Here is a 21,418-nt window from a genome sequence, read left to right on the forward strand (position 1 = left end):
GTCTGAGATTAATACGTACCACAGTTACTCAAATTGTCTTCTTCTTGGACTGTGCGATAGGCCCGTCCAATGGGGAGGAAGTTGAGGGACAAGAATTGTAGGACAAGAAATAATGGGTGCGGGGACATAATGATGTAAATTAGTTATTGAGCTGCTTCTCTAAGGCAAGAGGCTAACAGATATAAATCTTGTCTATGGAGCTCCCTTAGAAGGATGGCCGATGCCCCACCTTAATTTGGCTAAGTTTACAGATCAGTGGGTGGGCCCCCTTATCAGCACATGCCCCTTACAACTGTGTGACCCATACTATTGCAATATTGCACATGCATATCATAGCAGTGTGTGTACTATGGAGATTAGTGCTGTTCAACTTTTATCTGGTACATTCTAATTTATTTTTTTTAAATACAATGAATTTATAGCACCATGGAAGCTCTCCTTTTCTAAAATATTTTTGGCTACTGATTGAATATGATTTTCTGCAGTGCATTAAATTTGCATTCAATTTGTCAAGTTTATGGACACCACAGCCACAGGCATCTAAACAGTACCCAAATATACTGTACTAAGGACCTGATTCAGAGATGGATGCAATGCCGAAGTTAACACAGTGCAGCGAATATCGGTAATCAGCTTATGCGTCACTACACTGCGCATGCGTCTAGTTTCATTACCATTGTCACTTACAGTGAGGATTTATTCGCAAAGTGATTGACAGACGGGGACTGTTTGTGGGCAGTAACGGGAGGGGGTGACTCAAACACAGGCATGTTGCAACCATTTTCGGGGTGCGATCCCAAATGCAGTAAAAAAAATTATCCTGCGTCATAGTTCCCGCAGCCATTCAATACAAATTAGGTGTCTGCAGCATTTGCATTTTCTCGCAAGCCACTGCATACAGATTCGCAGCTGCGGTGGCATTAGCATACATGTCTGAATCAGGCCCTAAGAGATGGACGCAAGTGATGTTGGTGCTGCATATTCGGCTGTAGCGAAGTAGAGAAGTTATGGTAATGCTGAAGGTGGCATCTGGTGTACTGAGATGCACACCTCCAGCTTCTATGATCCTCTGACTGTGGCCGAAGATGCAGCATTGGATCACCTTTGGAAACATTGCATTGAACATCGGACATTGGTTGCTCAGAATGTACACTGTAAGCAAGCTGCTAAGGCCAGTGAATCTACGTCTGAAGTCTGGCTTTGGCATGCCTGCGTTTTAGACGCTCCTCCACGTCGCCGCTCCCAAATGGCTGCAGTCTGTCCATCGGGCTACGGCTTCTCCCACACTGCGACCAGAGCTGCATCAGTATGGTGGCACATGCGCACTGCAGCTCCAGCGCAGTAAAGAAAGCATCATACAGCTCTAACTGAATGGGCACAGTGGGCCTGATTCAGAGCCGGACGCAAGTGGCCGTTCGCTCGTCCGCCGTACGAGCGGAAATATTTAAATTCAAGCGCTCGCTCGTAAGTTCGTTCGTAGCTAATTTTCCGCCCCATAGTCTCCCAACCCCTCCTCTAGCTAGCGAACGTTCAAAATAGCGACCGTCCGTCTCCTCTTTGGTTGCAGGGAACGCTCGCACAAGTCAATTCCGGAAGTGGCCCTGTCAGTATTCGATTGCCTGCTATTTCATTCTTCAAACATACTTTAATCATTTCATGACAATCACTATATTAATTACCTTAATTGCTATTCACATGTTTTCAATCCTGTATTTTTTTTCATTGTCAATAAACTTTATTCTTGTCAGTGTGTGTCATTTGTACCGCAGAATATGTACGGTTTCACCAATGGTATTGTTTTTCGAAATTTAAGGTTTTTTTGAATGATACTATTGTTTTCCGCGCCACTAATGTTTTTTTGTTGTTGCAAAAACAGTTTGTTTAAAAATAAAGTTTCTTTTGATTTATTTAAGTCTCATTCCTTGTGTGTAAATCTTAGATTGTTGAACCTTACATAAGTCTACTAAATTTGTTTGTCGAAAGCTCAAGTAAGTATGTAAGCTTGCACATTAAACACATAACAATACCAATAGGTTTGGAGAAGTAACCTCAAAATGTGATTATTTTTTGGTGTGGGTAATGTTAAAATTAAAGCTACCTGCTTAGGCCTACAATTGCAAACATACTGATTCACCATAATACCTTTGGTGTTTGTTTTTAGCAACAAAGCAGGGTACTAAACTTTTCCAAATAAGAAATTACAGTATTAGGCATTAAGCAACTTTGCATTTTTAGAAACAGGTTACACTTGGTTGTAATTTACGATGGAAATGGTTGGTTAACGTAAAATAAAATTTTAATGCACACAAATAATAAACACCAAGTGAATAGACACAATAAATTCAAACATTCAAAACACACACACAAGTCAAAACCACACCCAAACCCCCCAAAACACTCTCAATCAGAAACTGTTTGAAGAAGTAGCATGCCAACATGAATACATAAATGAGGAGAAGAAATCATTGTTCCCGAAGTTATATCCAATGTGTCCACATAAAGTCATTTGTGTTGATCAGGTAGTAGACATGGATTTTTAGGGTCATTTGAGGGATTAAAAAAAAAAAAAAAAAAACAGTTAAAGGTGTACTTTAAAATATTACATGTCTACATTGTGGCAATTTTAAAAATTATGAGGAAATAATTACCTAAAAAATCTGGCCACAACTTCATTGTGTATGGCCCCCCCACATACTGACCTCCGGCCAACCTCGGGGGGGCCGTCCTCAGGCAAGGCATCCTCTGGCTGCATTGGGACACCACTCCTTATGGCGATGTTGTGAAATATCCCACACAGGACCACAGTTTTCGAAACCATAGCTGGCAAATACATGAGGTCGCCACCAGAGCGGTGGAGGCATCTGAATCGGCCTTTTAAAAGGCCGATACAGCGCTCCACCACCTGCCTGGTGGCTGTAAGTGCAGAATTATACTGACTTTGTGGCCCTGGTGTGGGAACCAAATAAGGAGTGAGCAGCCAGGGCATGCAAGGGTAACCACTGTCTCCTGTGAAAACAGATAAAAAAACATCAGGACCATTGTGTACCAAGCTTTGCATTGGTTTCAACAGAAGGTTTCAACTTACCCAGAAGCCACGCATCCAGCTTGGCACAAATTAAACAACCAGCTTGTAGGTTGTTTAATTTGTGCCAAATCCCTGATTGCTGGATGACGAAGGAATCATGTGCACTGCCGGGGAATTTGGCATTCAGGGACAGGATCTGGAGGGAGGCATCACATACCACCATTACATTCATCGAGTGAAAGTGCTTTTGGTTCCTAAATATAGCCTCCAGCTTTGCTGGAGGCTGAAGTGGTATGTGAGTGCCATCCACAACCCCTATGATGTGTGGGAAGCCAGCCATTTGGTAAAAATTAGCCTTCGCCACATTAAGGGAACCCATATCCAATGGCATTTTAATAAAATGATGGAGGTGTTTAAAAAGTGCCTCCATCACTGCCCTCAGGATCCTTGAAAAGGAGGATTGGGATATTCCAGCGACTATTCCCACAGTGGTTTGAAAGGATCCTGAGGCACAAAAATTTAACACCGACATTAATTGCGTAAGTGGTGGTATTGCTGTAGGACTGTCAATTTGCCGTTCAAGATCACTCTCTATTAATGAGAGAGTGTCTATGATGATTTGTGGCGGAAGACGGTAGCGCCTTAACACCTCATCATCTGACATTCCAAAAAGGGTGACACGTGTTCTATATATCTGGGGCCTTGCACGCCTACGAGGCCTACGCCTGGGACGAAGTTGAGGTTGGTCGGGTTCTGGAACCATGGCCAATATAATACGACTAACATCAACTTGAAATGTTAAGCCAGGTAGTTATTGTTTTAGACAAATGTGTTAAGAAAAATATACTTATCTTTTCCAAGCAAAACAAAGATGCTTACAGGCCTGGGACGTGTCATGTGCAAACCAACCTACATTTCAAAAGTAGAAAATATTTATAAGATTAATAAACTATGATTGTAAACAAATTTCGTTTTCGAAAAAATAGAGAAGGGAGCACACATTATTTCTCAAAATAGTATGCTACATTTAGTGGTAAGACATGATTTTATACAGAAAAATTCAAAAAACATTAGTTTGCAAAATAGTACGTTAATTTTACATTTAAAAACAAAAAAAACATTAGTTCGCTAAATAGTACGCTACTTTTACAGTTAAATAAGGACACATTAGTTCGCTAAATAGTACGCTACTTTTACAGTTAAAGAAGGACACATTAGTTCGCTAAATAGTACGCTACTTTTACAGTTAAAACCACTAAAACATTAGTTCGCTAAATAGTACGCTACTTTTACAGTTAAATAAGGACATATTAGTTCACTAAATAGTACGCTACATTTAGTGGTAAGACATGATTGTTCACAGGAAAAAAAAAACATTACTTAGCGAAACATATGCTAACTCCAACACATCGCATTTGTAAATTCATGAAACCAAAAACACTTACCAAAAACAGACAAATATCCCAAAGTTATAAAACGTCACTGGGTCACTGCCAAAATAACTGTAAAAAAAATAAAATATTTTAAAATTTAAACTATTTACTATTATTTTTTAAGGTGGTTTTTTGAAATACTTACTCAAAAATTCAAATAAAAAAAGCCAAAAAATAAACAAAAATGCTAACGGAAAAAAAACAAGTAAGAAAAAAAGCAAAAAGATCAAAAATAACAAGTACTCCTTCTACACAACAATCACCAACAATCCACTCCAACGCAAAACCTCCAACAATCATAACATGCCACCTCGGCTCGAGTCACACCAAGCCATAAATAGGCTTTATTTTCCCGCTCAAATTAAGGACGGACAATAGGAGCGCACAAGGAATGATGCGGCCTAATAATGCTGATGCATGTCTAAAAACGTCACTGAAGGCCAAAATCGGTCTGCTACATTGAGAAAAAACAATGAGTACAGAGCAGCAAAGTACTAGCCAACAGGCACCATGTAAGTGTTTTTATTTTTGATGGAAAAATGCGTATGTTTAACATTACATTTTAAAACATTTTACTAAAATTTTTATTAACATTTAAAAAAAAAGGTGTGGAGGATGCCATGGAAGAGGATGCTGACCCTAGTAGGCAAACAAGGGCCAAAAAAAAGGCAGCCACAATTCACAAGGAAGGAGATGGAGGTTTTGGTGCAAATGTGCAATGACAACCTGGCACAGGCACCAAGGAATATGGGTGCAACCCAGAGATGGAAACTGTGGGACGACATAGCCAGTGGTATCAATGGTGTGGGTGAGTTTGAACGTTCAACCCGGGAGGTCAAACGCCGGTACGTAAAAACTACATTTTAGTAAAAAGTGTTTACAGGTCAAAATACTGCAGGAATAATGCCAAATTTTAAACCAACAGATGGAGCGACTTCAAATATCGGCCTAAACAAAAACTGGCTGATAGGGCTAGGCATGCAGGGGGGACAGGTGGGGGTCCCACCCCTGTGTCACTTGAGCTCACAGATTTGGAGGAGCTGGCCCAGGGGTGTGTGCAGGATGAGGAGGTGTTTGGCGTGTCGATCATGGATACCGACATGCCAGACTTTGCGCTCCTCATGTTGCCCCAGGTAAATGTTGTAATCTTAACAACTCAGAAATGTGTTTTTGACAATATCTAGATTATAATTTTTCTCTTTTCTCTTTTTTCTCACAGAGACACAGGCGGATGAGTCTGCTCCAGAGGTGAGCTTTGGCCGCAGAATTTCTTCTGGCTCTGCAGGGGAGGAAGCAGTAGATCCGGCTGGGGACCCTGTGGCAGACAGTCCAGGGCATTCCCCCTCGCAGGCAGTGGCCCTCCTCACTGATCTCAATGGTAAAACGGATCAGCAGACCGAGATTCTGCTGATGGACGCCAATCTGCTACGGGTGGCGGATGCCCTGGAGCAAAGTGCTGCGGCCAACGTGACCATTGCTAAGGCCTTTGCGGAAAATACTGGGGCCAACATGCGAATAGCAAATGCCCTGGAGCAGCTCGTTCGCCAGCCCATGTTGGAGCCGGCCTCCCTTCCTGCCGGAACATCAGGACCCTCCACCTCTGGCACAACAACAGCCATCCCTCCAAATGTGCCTAGCCCTATGCCTAGTCCAGAGGCCACAACATCTGCCTCTGGCCAGGCCAGCCGAAGGACTTCCCGGACCCGTTCAGGCTCCCTCCAACCCCCGGCCAAATGGCCTTAAAGGCGATGACAGCACTGGCTAATTTCCCCACAATCCATCTCTGTGTTTGCCCCATATTCCTGCATGGCAAAAACCTCCCTCTCCTTTCTTGTGAATTGTTTTTATTTGTTTTATTTGTGTTCAAATGCCACTTATTTTGTTGGTGTGTGGGCAAAATGATTTCTAGATTTTGACCCATGAAAAAAAATATGTTTACTTTAAAAAAACCTTGAAACAAAAATAACAAAAATATTATTAAACTTTGGAAACAGAATTGCAAAATTCTATTGTTGATTTATTCCCAAACTGGTTAAAAAGTAATCCCTCTAACAAACTTACAAACAGTACAACGGAAATAGAAACATTTCATATTTTGCATAAAAAAAGGGTTAAAATCAATTTATGAGTTTTAATTAACAATTATCAAAAAACAAAAGGACGATTGGTTTCTTGGTCAAAAAATAAAATAGAAAAAAAACAAACATGCGTACAATATTGTTTGCCTACAAAATAAACACTTACAAATATGTAAAAAGCACTCAAAAAACCCCAACATTTGTTAGCTAATTGATTGTATGCCCCAGAAATTAGCAGCTGAGTAGTTCACCTGCGTTCGGTTTTAGCTACTAAAAAAGGTCTATTTGCTAAACACCTTAGAAGCTGTTTAGCAATTAAAAGTTAATTGTTTTTGTTGCCTCACTTGATTAATCGCAACACCATCGATGAGTCCAGGGAAGTACGAGGAGACCATCGTCATTGCGTTAGACTATACGAGACCCAAAGCTGAGCGAGCAGTCTTAATGGAAATTGGATCACACAGTGACGTGCACAAAAAAGTGTCCACATTGGACGTTCGCACAAGATAATACATGTACGCCCAAAAAACGCCTTGCCACGCCTGCGTTTTCTCATCTCCACCCCCGTTACCACCCATAAACGGAACATTCTGTCAATCAAATGGCATAAGTCACTTCCTGTTCGCTGTTTATACGAGTGAACGAAAAATGACCGCAATGATCCGGCAGCACATGCGCAATGAGAACCGGACGCATGCGTGGTTTAAAACAATCGAATGCGTATGAGCAAACGGCTGATAGCGTCCGGCTCTGAATGAGGTCCTGTGTCCGAGGCTGATGGAGAAGGACACTAATGCGATAGCAGCTGCAAATTTGCACGGAATTCTGCTGCAAAAATATGCTAATACTTTCAAATCATACCAAAGCATAAGGCCGCCCACCATTGCCTTCTAATATGCTTTCGATGACGCTTAACTGCGTAAATATCAGTAACAACGAGCGTCCATCTTGCCTTTGCGGCAGGTCTGACCTTCCGCAGACTCTACAGCTCTCCTAACACGCAGAAGGTTCTCATGCGGCGCAGGAGATCACAAGGGATAATTTATGCACGCCCATGTAATGGCGTTTAAACGGTCAGACACGCCAGCATTTTTCTGACCACCCCCAAATGCTGCAATCGCTCGATCTGCGTGACAATCGTATTAGCGTCCATCTCTGAATCAGGCCCTAAGTGTAGTGAATGAATTATATTAACCTGTCAAGAAGGTAGAGGCCAAAGTGCTTCCTTAGTAATTCCACAAGACACATCAAAATCCTTAATCTGTTTTCTTGTCCTGTTGACATCAAGCCCCAGAAATAGCCACATAGTAGGAGAGAGCTGGCGCTGCCCTCTCCAAGCCTTCTTCAGGCAAAAATCAAACTAGGTTTTAAAAGTCCCCACAGCTCTGTCAATTCTCATCTTATTCCCAGCTGCCTATGTTTTCCTTTCTTTGTTCTATATCATGTTTTCTGTTGTTGCTCTTGATGTTGATGTTTATTGATAGACAGAGTGACAATTGCCTGTGGTTTGTGAGGTCTGCACATCACATTTATTATTTACAGCTGACTTGTTGAGACAAATGATAGTTATTAGAACACTTAGATGTTTCTTAGACTATTTCACCTGTTTTAGGTACATTTTAAACACTTTTTTTGTGATGTATTATAACCGATTGTACACATTGTACAGGGCCTGATACTGAGCGGAACGCAAGTCGGTCGTAGATGCTCCCACTTTGCATGCATGGAAATAAATGGGTATATATTCACATGTACAGTATGCACTTTTTACGGTGCACCCACCTCCTATCCGTATGCTTGGTTTGCTACTCATCTTCATCCAGGTGTACTTTTCTTTAAAATTAAATGCCCCCTGGGGATGAGGCTATGCACTCTGGTAGCATGGACATGCCCCCAGTGTGCTGTAGGCGCAGCCATGCTCCTTGTCCCACTGCAGAGACATCTGATGTTGGGAGGTATGGAGATCTGATGACATGATTAAAGAATGTTTAAAATGAAGGGTTCCAGGTTCTGCCCTAAGAGCACCAGTCAACAACTTTTTTCCCCCCTGTACTTTGAGGGATACCCACCAGTCTCTGAATGGTTTTATACTTTCTACTAATCAGAGTTCAGAGAAGAGGCTTCACTGGACAATGCAGTCCACCAAGAACCATTGCAATCTGGCTTCACCATTTGCAATATGTAGCACCTATTCTATGGGGCATATTCAATAGGCTGCGTGAAAAGCAAAAAACCCGCACCTGCGAGGTTTTTCCTGCAGGTGCTGTTTTTTTGCTATTCTATTAGGTGCGTGTTTTGTTTTAAAACACGCGCCGGGAGGGTTTTTTTTGCGCACCTCCTGAGCAAGCGTGATTTTTCCAGGAATCGATGATTTCAGGAGAAATCACCGGGACTTGCTCTGACACCCCCGCGGCGCCCCCCCCCCGAGGACTAATTAAGCAATTGGAAGTAACCATTTAGCTTAATTAGTCCTTAATTACTTACCTTCTGCAGCGCTGTCTTCTCATCTTCTTCTGCATCCAGCATCGGGAGCCGGCTCTTCTGCAGCAGCGTTGAGTATGTCAGTGTGTGTGTGCTGTATGTAAGTGTGTTTGAGAGTGTGTGTGTTTGAGTGTGTGTGTGTGCCCCCGCAGTGCTTGTGTGGCCCCCCGGAATTGGCGCTGGGAGAACTTCATCTCCCAGCAGCCCTTGCTCCTCCCATCAGCCCCTGGGACTCCCAGCAGCCCCCTCTCCAGTAAGAAGAGAGAGAGGATGCCGCCGGGAGCCGCGGGGACCCGGGCAGGTAAGTGACTTTTCTTTTTTTTTTTTAAATATACGCGGCGCAGGGTTTTCAGCGATGAAAACCCCGCGTCCACTGGTTTTTAATTGAATCCCGCGGGTATCGGGAGTGCGCATACCCGCGGGATTCCGAAATTGGCCGCGAGGGGCGCAAGGTTTTTTCCTCGCAAAACCTCGCGCCCAATTGAATATACCCCTATGTATCAAATTCCTATTTCCCCATAGATTGCACGCTTGTGAGTAGGGTTCTCTTACTTCTTTGTCTGTTATTACCCAGTCTCATGTTTTGTTCTCAATTGTAAAGTGCAACATAATATGCTAGTGCTATATAAATAACTGAGTAAATACAAATAAACCAGTCCTTTTAGTGAGAGAGAGAAAGAATAGTGGTGCGCCCCCATCTTGGTGGGAGTAAATGCTTCCTACCAGCACCAGCAGTGGCACACTGCCAGAGGAGGCATAGCCATCATAATGTGGGAGTGCCCAGCGTTGGACTGGCCCACTAGGCGAACTGTGAAGATCCATTTTGGGCCCCACTGCCCGAGTGGTCATCCTTCTACCCCATGATTGCCAAAGCATGCACTCCTCTGTGCCTCGTCTCTCTTTTACATTTATAAGAAAATAAACTAGGCCCTGATAAGTCCACACTGGTGTCATATGTTCAGCGTTTTCCCTCCCTTTCCTGTAGCTCAGTAAATATTTCATATTGCGGGATGTGTTACTAATCCAGACTGCTGCAGTGAGTGCACTAGTATGGCATATGTTTTCACAGCACACACATTGGTTCACTTGATACATAATATATTCCAAGTCACTACAGCAAGTTCAGAGCTCAGACCTACTTACAGCCTGGATACATGAGAGGTGATCCCACTCACCTTTTTCTGGTGAGGACAATTGCAATGTGTGCATGATTCACAGGTTGTTATTATTAATTATCTTCTCATCACTGGGCTCACCATGATCTTTTCTATGTACTGTACCTTCTTCGCCTCTGTAGGACTATTTGAATGTGGAAAATTCATACTGTATATATGTATATAGTACTTCATTTTATCTGTACATTCATGCCTGTTGCTTAATATCTGTGAACTTGTGACAGTTATTTTTTTACATTTACCTACAGTATGGCTCATATCTGATAGTACCTGAGCATCCCACTATATGTTTTCAATCTACAGTATATCTAATGACACTAGTTTTCAGTAGTCTGCTGGCAATTGTCAGATTGGGCTAAATTAGATTATACTTTTACTGTCTGTTCCAGCTTCTCTGCCTTATCCTGTCTGAACCAACCTCTCTCCCTTTCCTCAGTCTGTGCCAGTCTCTCTGCCCATTCTACAGCTGCATCAGATTCTCTGCTCTTGCCCTTTCTGCGCCAGTCTCTCTGCCCTTGCCCTTTCTGTGCCAGCCTCTTTCCTTCCCATAATGTGCAATTGTATAGTTTTAACAATATGGCAGCCTAGGCCAGGCCAAGGCTAAAATCAACTGAGTCTAATGGTGCATACACACAGAGCGATCAGACAGCACTGTCATCATGTCTGATCGTCATGCACCCTCCCTGGTGTGCTGGATGATCGATATCAATCATCCAGCACTCCACATACTCACCGACGACTATAGCGACCCGCGATCAACGATCATGGGTCCCTATAGTAACCTGCTCAATATCGAGCAAGTTGACCGGCATGCACAGCCGAAGGACGATATCGCTATCATCCATACGTGGCCGTGCATCATTGGTTGATGGTGAGTTGGTAAGGTCCATTTAAATGATCTGGTGGCTTGCCTGCCATTCCGGGGGGGTGGGGAGCGGCACTCCATATTCGGGAGGCTCCCGACCAAATCGAGAGGTTAGGCAAGCCTGATATATAGCAGTAAAAATGCATGCATGAAACTGCAACCATCTAGAGTTGAGAAATAGTAGAAACGGGGTAATCTAACACCCTTTTAGTATTGCACTCACAAGAACCACGTGATAAATGGGCTTTGTACCTCCAGATAAGAGTTAAAAAGATAAAATGCTACATATAGTAGTTCGAATCACCTTGAAAAAGACATCTATAGGGCAAAACGCATTGGTTGTGGGAAGCTGTGTATGCTGTGGTCTCCATCCAGAATCAAGAGCCGGTTTGGTTGTGTTCACCTATCTGGAGATGTACAATGTTTTAAAAGTAGTTTTTTTACATCAGTGATTAGACCACACTATGTAGTATTTTCTTTCAGGGAGATTGACTGACAAGCCCATTGTGGGCCTGATTCTGAGATGGGAGTAAAAAAAAAAAAGCAAGTACTTTGAAACCTTGGTAAAACCATAACTAGAAAGTATGGTGGTAGCTCACATCAGCTTAATGATATTGCCCAGGTGCTTGTAAAGGACGGGATTTACACTGAACCACAGAAAAAAAGGGTATTCCCTCCAGCACACTGTGAACCCTACATAATAATAGAAATGCCCTGGGGATGGTCCTTGAATGGATTCTTTTGGGGTGGCCTGCGCCTCGGACGTGAATCCCTTAATGTTAGGGACGCCGGTATAGAGGAGCTATGACGCTGGCCTGGCGCTTAATCATATATTTGCAAATGTATGCAACTAATACCTCTGAATTTCTATTATCATGTAGGGTTCAAGTATTTTTGCTAATATTTCTGCAGTGTGCTGGAGGGAATATCCCTTTTTTTCTTGTTAAAACCATGCTGCACTGCAGGTGGGGCAGATTTAAAATCTGCAAACATATTAGATTTGGGAGGGGGTTGTCCAAACGAAAATCTAAATTGCTGTGTAAAAATAGAGCATTTGTTGGCTGCATGCAAAATGAGCCAGAATTTACTTGGCATGCAACAAAAAGAAATATGTTTGCACCCCTTCAGTGTCGTCACAAGGGGGGTGCGAGCCGCACCCGGGTGTCACCCGCTGAGGAGTGACACCAAGGTGCAGGCTCCCCCTTAGAGACAGGGGCCGGGTAGTGCACTGTAGCATTAACTGCAGCATTCGGCTCCTGTCAAAGTGAGGGAGCCGGGCGGCACTCCGCACCTCCAGCACCCCAGTGATAACCACCACGGGCCGGGGGTTGGGGCACGAGGCCACGCCCCTAACCTCAATGCCACTCCCCCTGACATCGAGGCCACACCTCTTTTTGTCACTGCATTACGCACATGGCATCCCTCCCAGCACGGGGTGTCACCACGGGGAGGGACGCCACTGCACCCCTTGCATTGCAACATGGTTTGTCCAGGTACACAGTTACTTGCTCTTTTTCCTTTAGTTTCAACTCAGAATCAGGCCCTATGAATGCAATGCCAAACGGGTGTTACACCACCCCATTTCTACTATATCTAAACTATTTAGGTGGTTGAAGTCTCACTTACTATCATTTCGGTAAGGGATGACACCATCTGACACAATAAATGACTACACTAGTATACATCTGAATGGACTTAGGACCTCATTCAGAGCCGGTCGCACAGAGCGTGCGGTCGGTCTGAATGAGGGGAGGACGTCTTGAATTTTCAAGACGTTCTCCTTTGCGGTGGTAAGGCTGCGGGTTAACACCCACAGCCTTACGACCGCCTAAGGTGATGGTCGCGATGGTCTTGACCATCGGGGCTTACGACGAGACCCTTGTCGTAAGCCCCGGAGAGCTTTCGGCTCTGTCTGAGCCGGAAGCTCTCCACTGACATCACTAGTGATGTCAGTGGGGCCGCCCCCAAACGGTAGGCGTTCCCATGGGAACGCCCCCATTTGGGTTGCCACCCCCCCGGCCCGCCTTCCAAACGGGGCGAGCTGTCAATCAACATCGACAGCTCGCCCCCTTTGGATCGAGACCCGCTACGACCGGCGCTGTCATGTGCATGCTCTGTGGGGGGCCATCGGTCTGAATATCCCCCTTACTTTGATCTTAAGTATTATTTTAACTGTTTGTCATCTTTTGCATGCTGTCCCCTTTCCATGTCTGTTTCAGCCTCACTCCTTCCTGCTTGTGTGAGTCTCTCTTTTTCTCCTGTCTGTACCAGTCTCTCTACTACCACTGTCAGTGCCAATTTCTCTTGCACTGGCTATGCCAGTCTCTCTCCTATACCTGACTACGACAATTTTTCTCCTTCCCCAGTGTGTGACAATCTCTCTCCTTACCCTGTTTGCATTGGTGTCCCACCATTTTCTCTGTTTGTGCCAGTCTCTCTCCCCTTGTGTACCTATGTCTCTTCTTTCTGTCACCTCTTTGTGTGTCTGTTTTTTATTTCTTTTAAATCTTTGTGCATTTGTCTCGCCAATCTGTACTTTGCCACCTTTGTATTTGCATAATGTTTTTGTCTCCCTTTAACCCTCTTTTTACATTTATTCCCCAAGCATCTTCTGACATTTGCCACCACCACCCACAGGTCTCCCACTGTTCAACCACTGTGCCTCTTGCCTTGCACCTTCTCCTGTTACCTCCTCCTTCTTCGTAAACTTCTCCCTTCTCCACCACTTACCTTTCTCCTTCTCTTCTGCTGCAGTCTATGGAATCCTGGTTGCAGCTGATCAGAAGCAGTATGGATGAATTGAGGCACATCCATGTCCATTGCTACACAACTGACAAGGAGGTTGGCAGGTAAGCATAATATTCTGATTTTAGTCATTTTTGTTCAGCAACTGAAACAACTACTTAGTAAATGTTTGCCACAATATGGATTGTGGGTTAAGACGTATGTGGAACCAATGCTGCACCTTGGTATGTATATCAATAATAATGTTAGTGTCAGGTTTGTGTTTGGAACCAGACTGGAGTCTCTTGCTGAAAGGGATCTGGGGTGAGTGTCAGAAAGCTGGAAGGCCTTAAATAGTTCCTGCTCATGATTAGGATAGGGATAGAAGGTGCATGTAATGCAATTGTGTTTTTAAGTGGTAGGCAAGATGGCTGTTGGCAACTGAAGGCACTGGTGGCACAACCTGGATCTTGAAGTAAACCAGATAATGGATGCTTGAGGCACACAGTTGCAGGTAGATAGTATAGAGAGCTTCGGAACGTCAACCAGGCTAGAACCAGCAGGACACTGGATCACATGGAACCTGAGTAGCTTTGTATTGGAGTGTTGAATAACCAGAATAGATAACCGGAATGGTACCAGAATGCTGGAACACCAAAATGGGACCGGATTGCTGGAACACCGGAATGGGACCAGATTGGTGGAACACCGGAATAGGACCAGATTGCTTGAACACTGGAATGGGACCAGATTGCTGGAACACCAGAATGGGACTTGAGCCAGTTGTGCAGCAAGATGGTAATTGGGCAAATATAAGAATCTGCAGGAACTCACAGAAATAGCACACAGCTAGGCTGTGGACAAAATTTCACTGTCAAGTGCTGTGCGCAGGGAAAATCCTTATATACCCCTGGCTTATCAGGAGTTGGCTGCAGGTGTCATGTGACCGCATACCCGTCTCCTGTTGGTGGATGGATAGTCACCTGATTAAGACTGTCATGGCTTTGCACAGCAACTGGCAGGGATGCAGCATGTGGAAGCCAGTGAGTATGTCGTAAGCCACAGGGAGGAGTTGTCGCAGCTGGTCAAGTACCGCAGAGTCACATGAGGTCTGTCACAGAGCCGGAGCATGGAGCGGGGAAGCAGGCAAGTGACAACGGCGGTTGCAGGAGATATTGCAGTTTGTGACAGATTATGTTGGTTTGTGTGGGTGTATATTTGTAAAATATACTTGTAAAATGTATTATACATACAGTATGTATGGTGTTATTGTCAAAGGAAATAAACATATTACATGCATTAAAACATGCTGTGCAATAAGTACAGTCCAGTCTCTTTGCAGATGTAAACCTTTCCATTGTACAATGTCTCCTTGTTTTTCTATGGCACAGATAGGTGAAATAATCAGAGGTATTCATTTATTACCAGTTATTTATATAGCGCGCACATATTTGCAGTGCTTTACAAAGACTTAGGGTGAGATGTAATAGGGTGTGAGTTTTGAAAATGAGCGACTATAGAGCTATACCCGCACATTTTCAGAACTGACCCTATGTAATAGGGTGTGAGAACATGCAAACTAGCATGTTTCTCACACCCATACGTGCATGCAGGGGGGGTTCCGTGTACCCAGAAACCCTCCCTGCCCCCGGTCAGTAAGTGTAGGGCAGACCGCAGTGAGGGCCTGATTCAGAGCCGCTCGTAAGCAGCCGCTCGTTCGCTCCGAGCGATGTTCGCACATCTGCGCATGAGTATGAGTCGTAATGCGCATGCGCCAACCAGTCAGTGCGGTCGGAAAAAGTGTGTTCGCAAAATTGCGAGTGCCTGCTAATTTGAGTGACAGGATGAGGCGTTTGTGGGTGGTAACAGGGGAAGGTGCTTGAAAACGGGGAGTGGAGATCCGAACGCAGGCGTGCCAAACGGTCAAAACGGGCGTTTTAAGGGTGTGCATAATTAAGAAAGCAGCGTCATCGACCACGTCACTTGGTTGTTTCTTAGCCTGAACTGTTCGCATGATTGCGGTAGGAAAATCCAACCACAACCACTGCGAGCAGTTCAGACGCCTTTCGATGTACTCGATTAATCTAATAAATAGCGGAGATGACGTAGGATGCGAGCGGCCATGGGGCGTCTTTACAAAATAGCGAGCGCATGTTTCGTTTGCTCGCTCAGACATAGAGGCGTCAACAGACCGCAAAGAGCGAGCGCTCAATTTAAATAGCCGGCCCCTTTTTCTGAACGAGCGAGCGCAAATAGCGTCCGGCTCTGAATCAGGCACTGAGTGCGGTCTGCACTACACAGTAACAAGCACACCGACGCCGGCGCCAGGGGTAGTACACTCATACTACTTGGTGGCGCTGTGTTTGTTTTAGCAGCCAATGAGAGTCAGGCAGACTCTCATTGGCTGTTGCGCCCACTGCAGGAGCCAGGCTGGAGCTCACTCATGAGCTCCACCTTTTGGCTCCCACAGTGGGTGATGGGAGAGACGTCATGATGTCTCTCCCATAGTGCAGAGCAGGCTGGGATGACGGAGGAGCGGACAGTGGCAGACGCAGGGATTCAGGTAAGGGTATTTTTTTTGTGTGTGTGTTTGTCCTATATGCATAGGGGTGGGGGCACTGCAAGCCTACCCTCCAACATGACCCGTTCCATTAGGTACAAAATGCTCTGCTCCTGGACTTCCCACCTAATGTATGATTGCAGTCCCCTGTGTTGAACTAGGTAATAGATGAGACAGGTGTTTCAGCACAGGTGTCTGCAATCATACATTAAGAGGGAAGTCCAGGAGCAGAGCATTTTGTACCTAATGGAACGGGTCATGTTGGAGGGTCTGACTGCAAGGGGGGACTACTACTGGGGGCACTATATAAGGGGCACTGCATAGGAGGGACTACTGGGGCACTGCATAGGGGGTCCACTACTAGGGGCACTGCATAGGGGGGACCACTACTGGGGGCACTGTATAAGGGGCACTACTGGGGCTCTGCATAGGGGGACCACTTCTGGGGGCACTACATAGGGAGTCACTGTATATGGGGCATTACTGAGGGCACTGCATAAGGGGCACTACTGGGGGCACTGGCACTACTAGGGGCACTGCATAAGAGGCACTACTGGGGGCACTGTATAAGGCGCACTACTGTTGGCACTGCATAGGGGGACCACTATTGGGGACACTACATAGGAGGGTACTGTATATGGGGCACTACTGGGGGCCAGTATAAGAGGCACTACTGGGGGCATTGTATAAGGGGCACTACTGGGGGCACTGCATAGGGGGACTACTACTGGGGGGCACTGTATAAAGGGCACTACTGGGGGAAGGGGGGTCTTTAATAAATCATGCTGGCTATATTTATTTGCCTGCTGCATTCATGTCTTTTAGTGATAGAGGTGTCTGTGTCAGTTGTACTGGGGGGTACTGCATAGGGGTGGCCACTACTGGGAGGACTACTACAGGGGGCACTGTATAAGGGGCACTGCATAGGAGGGACTACTGGGGTACTGCATAGGGGGTCCACTACTAGGGGCACTGCATAGGGGGGACCACTACTGGGGGCACTGTATAAGGGGCACTACTGAGGTCATTGTATAAGGGGCACTACTGGGGCTCTGCATAGGGGGACCACTTCTGGGGGCACTACATAGGGAGTCACTGTATATGGGGCATTACTGAGGGCACTGCATAAGGGGCACTACTGGGGGCACTGGCACTACTAGGGGCACTGCATAAGAGGCACTACTGGGGGCACTGTATAAGGCGCACTACTGTTGGCACTGCATAGGGGAACCACTATTGGGGACACTACATAGGGGGGCACTGTATATGGGGCACTACTGGGGGCACTGTATAAGAGGCACTACTGGGGGCATTGTATAAGGGGCACTACTGGGGGCACTGCATAGGAGGACTACTACTGGGGGGCACTGTATAAAGGGCACTACTGGGGGAAGGGGGGTCTTTAATAAATCATGCTGGCTTTATTTATTTGCCTGCTGCATTCATGTCTTTTAGTGATAGAGGTGTCTGTGTCAGTTGTACCCCATCATAGGCAGAGTTACATATTTTTTTCTGTAGTGGTCCTAAATCCTGTGTAGGCTGTTTTTATTTATATATATATGTATATAGATATATATATATATATATATATATATATTTGTGGCTAGATGTTTTTTCATTGGTTTGGTAACCAAGGATTTGGAAATCCCTCCTTTCAAAACCCTACGTTTGCCACTGACACCCTTGCAACTCACGATGACAAAACACGCATCCAGATGTTTTGCCATTGTGAGCATACTATTACTTTTGAAAACTCTTAAAAAAAACAACCTGCTTCAGGCTAGGGAGTCTAGCCTGAACAGGGCTGAGTAACACAGAAAGATGCACAGATCTGTGAGATCCGTGCATCTTTCTGTGTGTTTAAAATAAGGACAGGCTAATTTTTTTTTTTTTAAATGATGTGCGCCTCCCCCATAACTGCAAGGTTCACCTCAATTAACCTTGTGGTTACCATCATAGACTACAATGTAGCGGTTCCCACCGTACCCTTTAATGGAGCTTTCCCACCATTGAAGCCTATGGGGAAAGTCTGACAGGCAGCCTGACCGCTTAGAGCCAATCAGCGGCCAGCTCCTACGAAGGCGCCCGCTGATTGGCTGGTGCTCCTGCAATGACAGGACTCACGTGGGTCCCGGTCATTCATACAGGGGAAGGGTATGCTTAAACACATACCCTTGGTCTTGTCTGAAGTGGTGTCACATGTAATTTTTTTTTAACCCCATGGATGCCTACATGGGACGGTTAAGAAAAAAACAAATCCCCGGCTGCAACTGCAGGAGGAGAGGATCCACACAGAGAGGCCGCGCCAGGGGAGAGATGAACAGAGGTGAGTGGAGTGGTCGGATCACCTCCTTCTCCCTCTTCATTACAGCCCGCGGCTGTCAGCGTACTATAATGAGTCAGTCTGACTCATTATTAGTACCTGTCTGGTGCGGCCGGCTGAGAGCCCCTTCATAACAGCGTGTGCTGGTGCCATGTACCGCCACTAGCTCCGCCAGACCATTATAGTTGCTGTCCGCTGCATGGTAGCCAGAGCCACCATCCAGATACCCCAAACCTCCACTGGCCCTAGGCTTGGAATGCCCCTAGGCATTTGCCTATGCTGCCTCTGCCTAGGGCCGGCTCTGCATTGGCATGTGGGGAGGGAAGAGACTATGGACCTCATTCAGAGTCGGTCGAAGCAGCCGCACGGTTGTACGCGAAAAGGGGCCGTATATGCAAATGATTCCCTCGCAAGTTGCGTCCCTAAGTTCGGATCGGTAGTTGGCCGACCAAGGGGAGGAAGCGGTCGGAAGACAAAAAATATGCCCCCTTCTCTTACGCATTGCACGTCATCTCCGGGCATATAAGGATTAATCGAGACCATCGGCAACCATCGAAACTGGTCGTAGAGCTTAAGGTTGACCATACCCTCTCTTAAGCTCTACGATCATGTCAGTGTAAAAACCTCCCATATCACATGTGCCATGACTCTACTTTGTTAATTATGCACTCCCATAAACCGTATGCACTCCCACAAAACGCCGTCCGCATAATTAGGCACGCCTGCGTTCAGATCTCCACTCCCCCGTTTTCAAGCACCTTCCCCTGTTACCACCCACAAACGCCTCAATCTGTCACTACCGACCTGGCTGTGTTCAAGGAGAGAGAAATTTCTGATCATAGCGGCTAGTTTGCGCACGCGCATTGCGAACTTTACGCATGCGCAGTATAGCGAACATCGGTTGCGTACGACCGTGCGGCCGCTTCGACCGACTCTGAATGAGGTCCTCTGTCTTGAGGTCTGATGACATGCAGGGAGATCAGATGTGCATGAAAGCATCATGTTGGGAGGTCTGAAGGGATGTGTGAAGGAAAAAAAAGCAAGGGAGAATAGCAAAGAAGATGGGGAGAAAGGGAAAAGCGGGGAAGAGAGAGAAAATTATAAAGACAAAAGAGGATAAGTGAGAGGAAAAAAGGTGAGAGAGAAAGATAAGGAGGGGGCGACAAAAGAGGGGGACATAGTGAGAGGGAGACAGGGGGAGAGACTTACAGGGGTATTCAATTTGGAGCGAAAAGTCCGTGCTGGACTTTTTGCTCCACATCGCTGATTTTCCTGGGATAAAGTATCGGGCGCACGCCCGCTTTATCCCCGTATTCAACTAAAAAGCTACGAAAACGGGGGCCGGCGAAATAGGATCGGCGAAAAAAAACGGGATTTACCTGGAATAAATTGTAGGACCCCCCTAAAGCTGTCAAAACATGGGGGATCACTATGAAAATAATGAAAGTCGGGGTTTTAAATAGCCGCGGCAACAGTTTTTTTTCCAACATTGAAGAAGTGATGCAGAAGAGCACTTATATTATTTTTTTCGTTTTTTTAAGTGGTCCAATCAAATTTGGGGTACATGAAAGTGGGTACTAGTATATTTTTATGTCCCTAAAGTAATTTTTCAAAAATTCTGCAAAAATGCACCTGCCGCTAATAATCTATTCTAGAAAACACCTGCCACATACTTGCAGAATAGCCCTGAACCTATTTCCCTATTTTTAAACACTTTTTTTTTCACCCCAATTTTTACATTTTTTTTGGGGTGTCCCTAATTTTTTTTGTACTTTTTATGACACAGTTTATTTTTAAATGTCATTCCCAGGGGTGCAGGCTATTTTTTTTAAGCCTGCACCCCTAAACCCCAATTCTGCACTTTTTTTCACAACCTATTCAGTGGTGAAAAGTTATACCCGTTTTTTTTCAAAGACTTTTCAAACCTGCGAAAAGTCTTTGAAATTGAATACGGGGATAATTGAAATCGGCGAAAATGACGTCATCGGCGATAATTTATCAACGATTCCGAAATTTTCGCTCAAAATTGAATATGGCCCTAATAGAGAAAGACTGGGATTAGAAGAGAAAAGAGAAATGAGGTAGAGGGGGGAAAGTGGGAGAGACTCAGATGGGGAAGAAGGGGGTAGAGAGACAAACAGAGGGGGAGGGAGAGAGAAAGATGGGGGAGCAATGGATAGGGAGAGAGATTGGACAAGACACCAGAAAAGAGAGAGACAGAGGGAAAAGGAAGAGATAGATGGGAGGAGCAGAGGATAGGAGTAAAATAAAGCATGGCAACACCACGTACAACAGCTAGTGACCCAGGGAATGACAGGTCCATAATGCTAGTTAATATTTATCTAGAACCAGCATTTCCATTGCACTTTGCAAATATTTCCCCCAATCAGCTCCACTATCAAGCTAATAGCATATAATTATCTCTCACATTTAATAGTGACTCCACATTGCATTAGTAGCATCACACTCCATTTAATACACCAAATTTCAATTTACATTTAGCCTGTTACATATACCGTATTACATATGGGTCATTTGCAACACCCAATTATTATTATTTTTTGTACAAACTGCAGTTCACACCCCAATGCCATTTGCACATTGTATTACTAACACTACACTCTATTTCATACAGAAAACTACATATACCTTATTACATATGGGGGTCATTTGCACAACCACATTTTTTTTTAACATACTGCAGTGCACTTCCAGAGCCATTTGCACAACATTGCACAAATTGTCATTTGCACA

Source organism: Taudactylus pleione, unplaced genomic scaffold (genome assembly GCF_031769625.1).
Source record: "Taudactylus pleione unplaced genomic scaffold, aTauple2 ptg000007l, whole genome shotgun sequence".
In the NCBI taxonomy this organism is placed as follows: domain Eukaryota; kingdom Metazoa; phylum Chordata; class Amphibia; order Anura; family Myobatrachidae; genus Taudactylus; species Taudactylus pleione.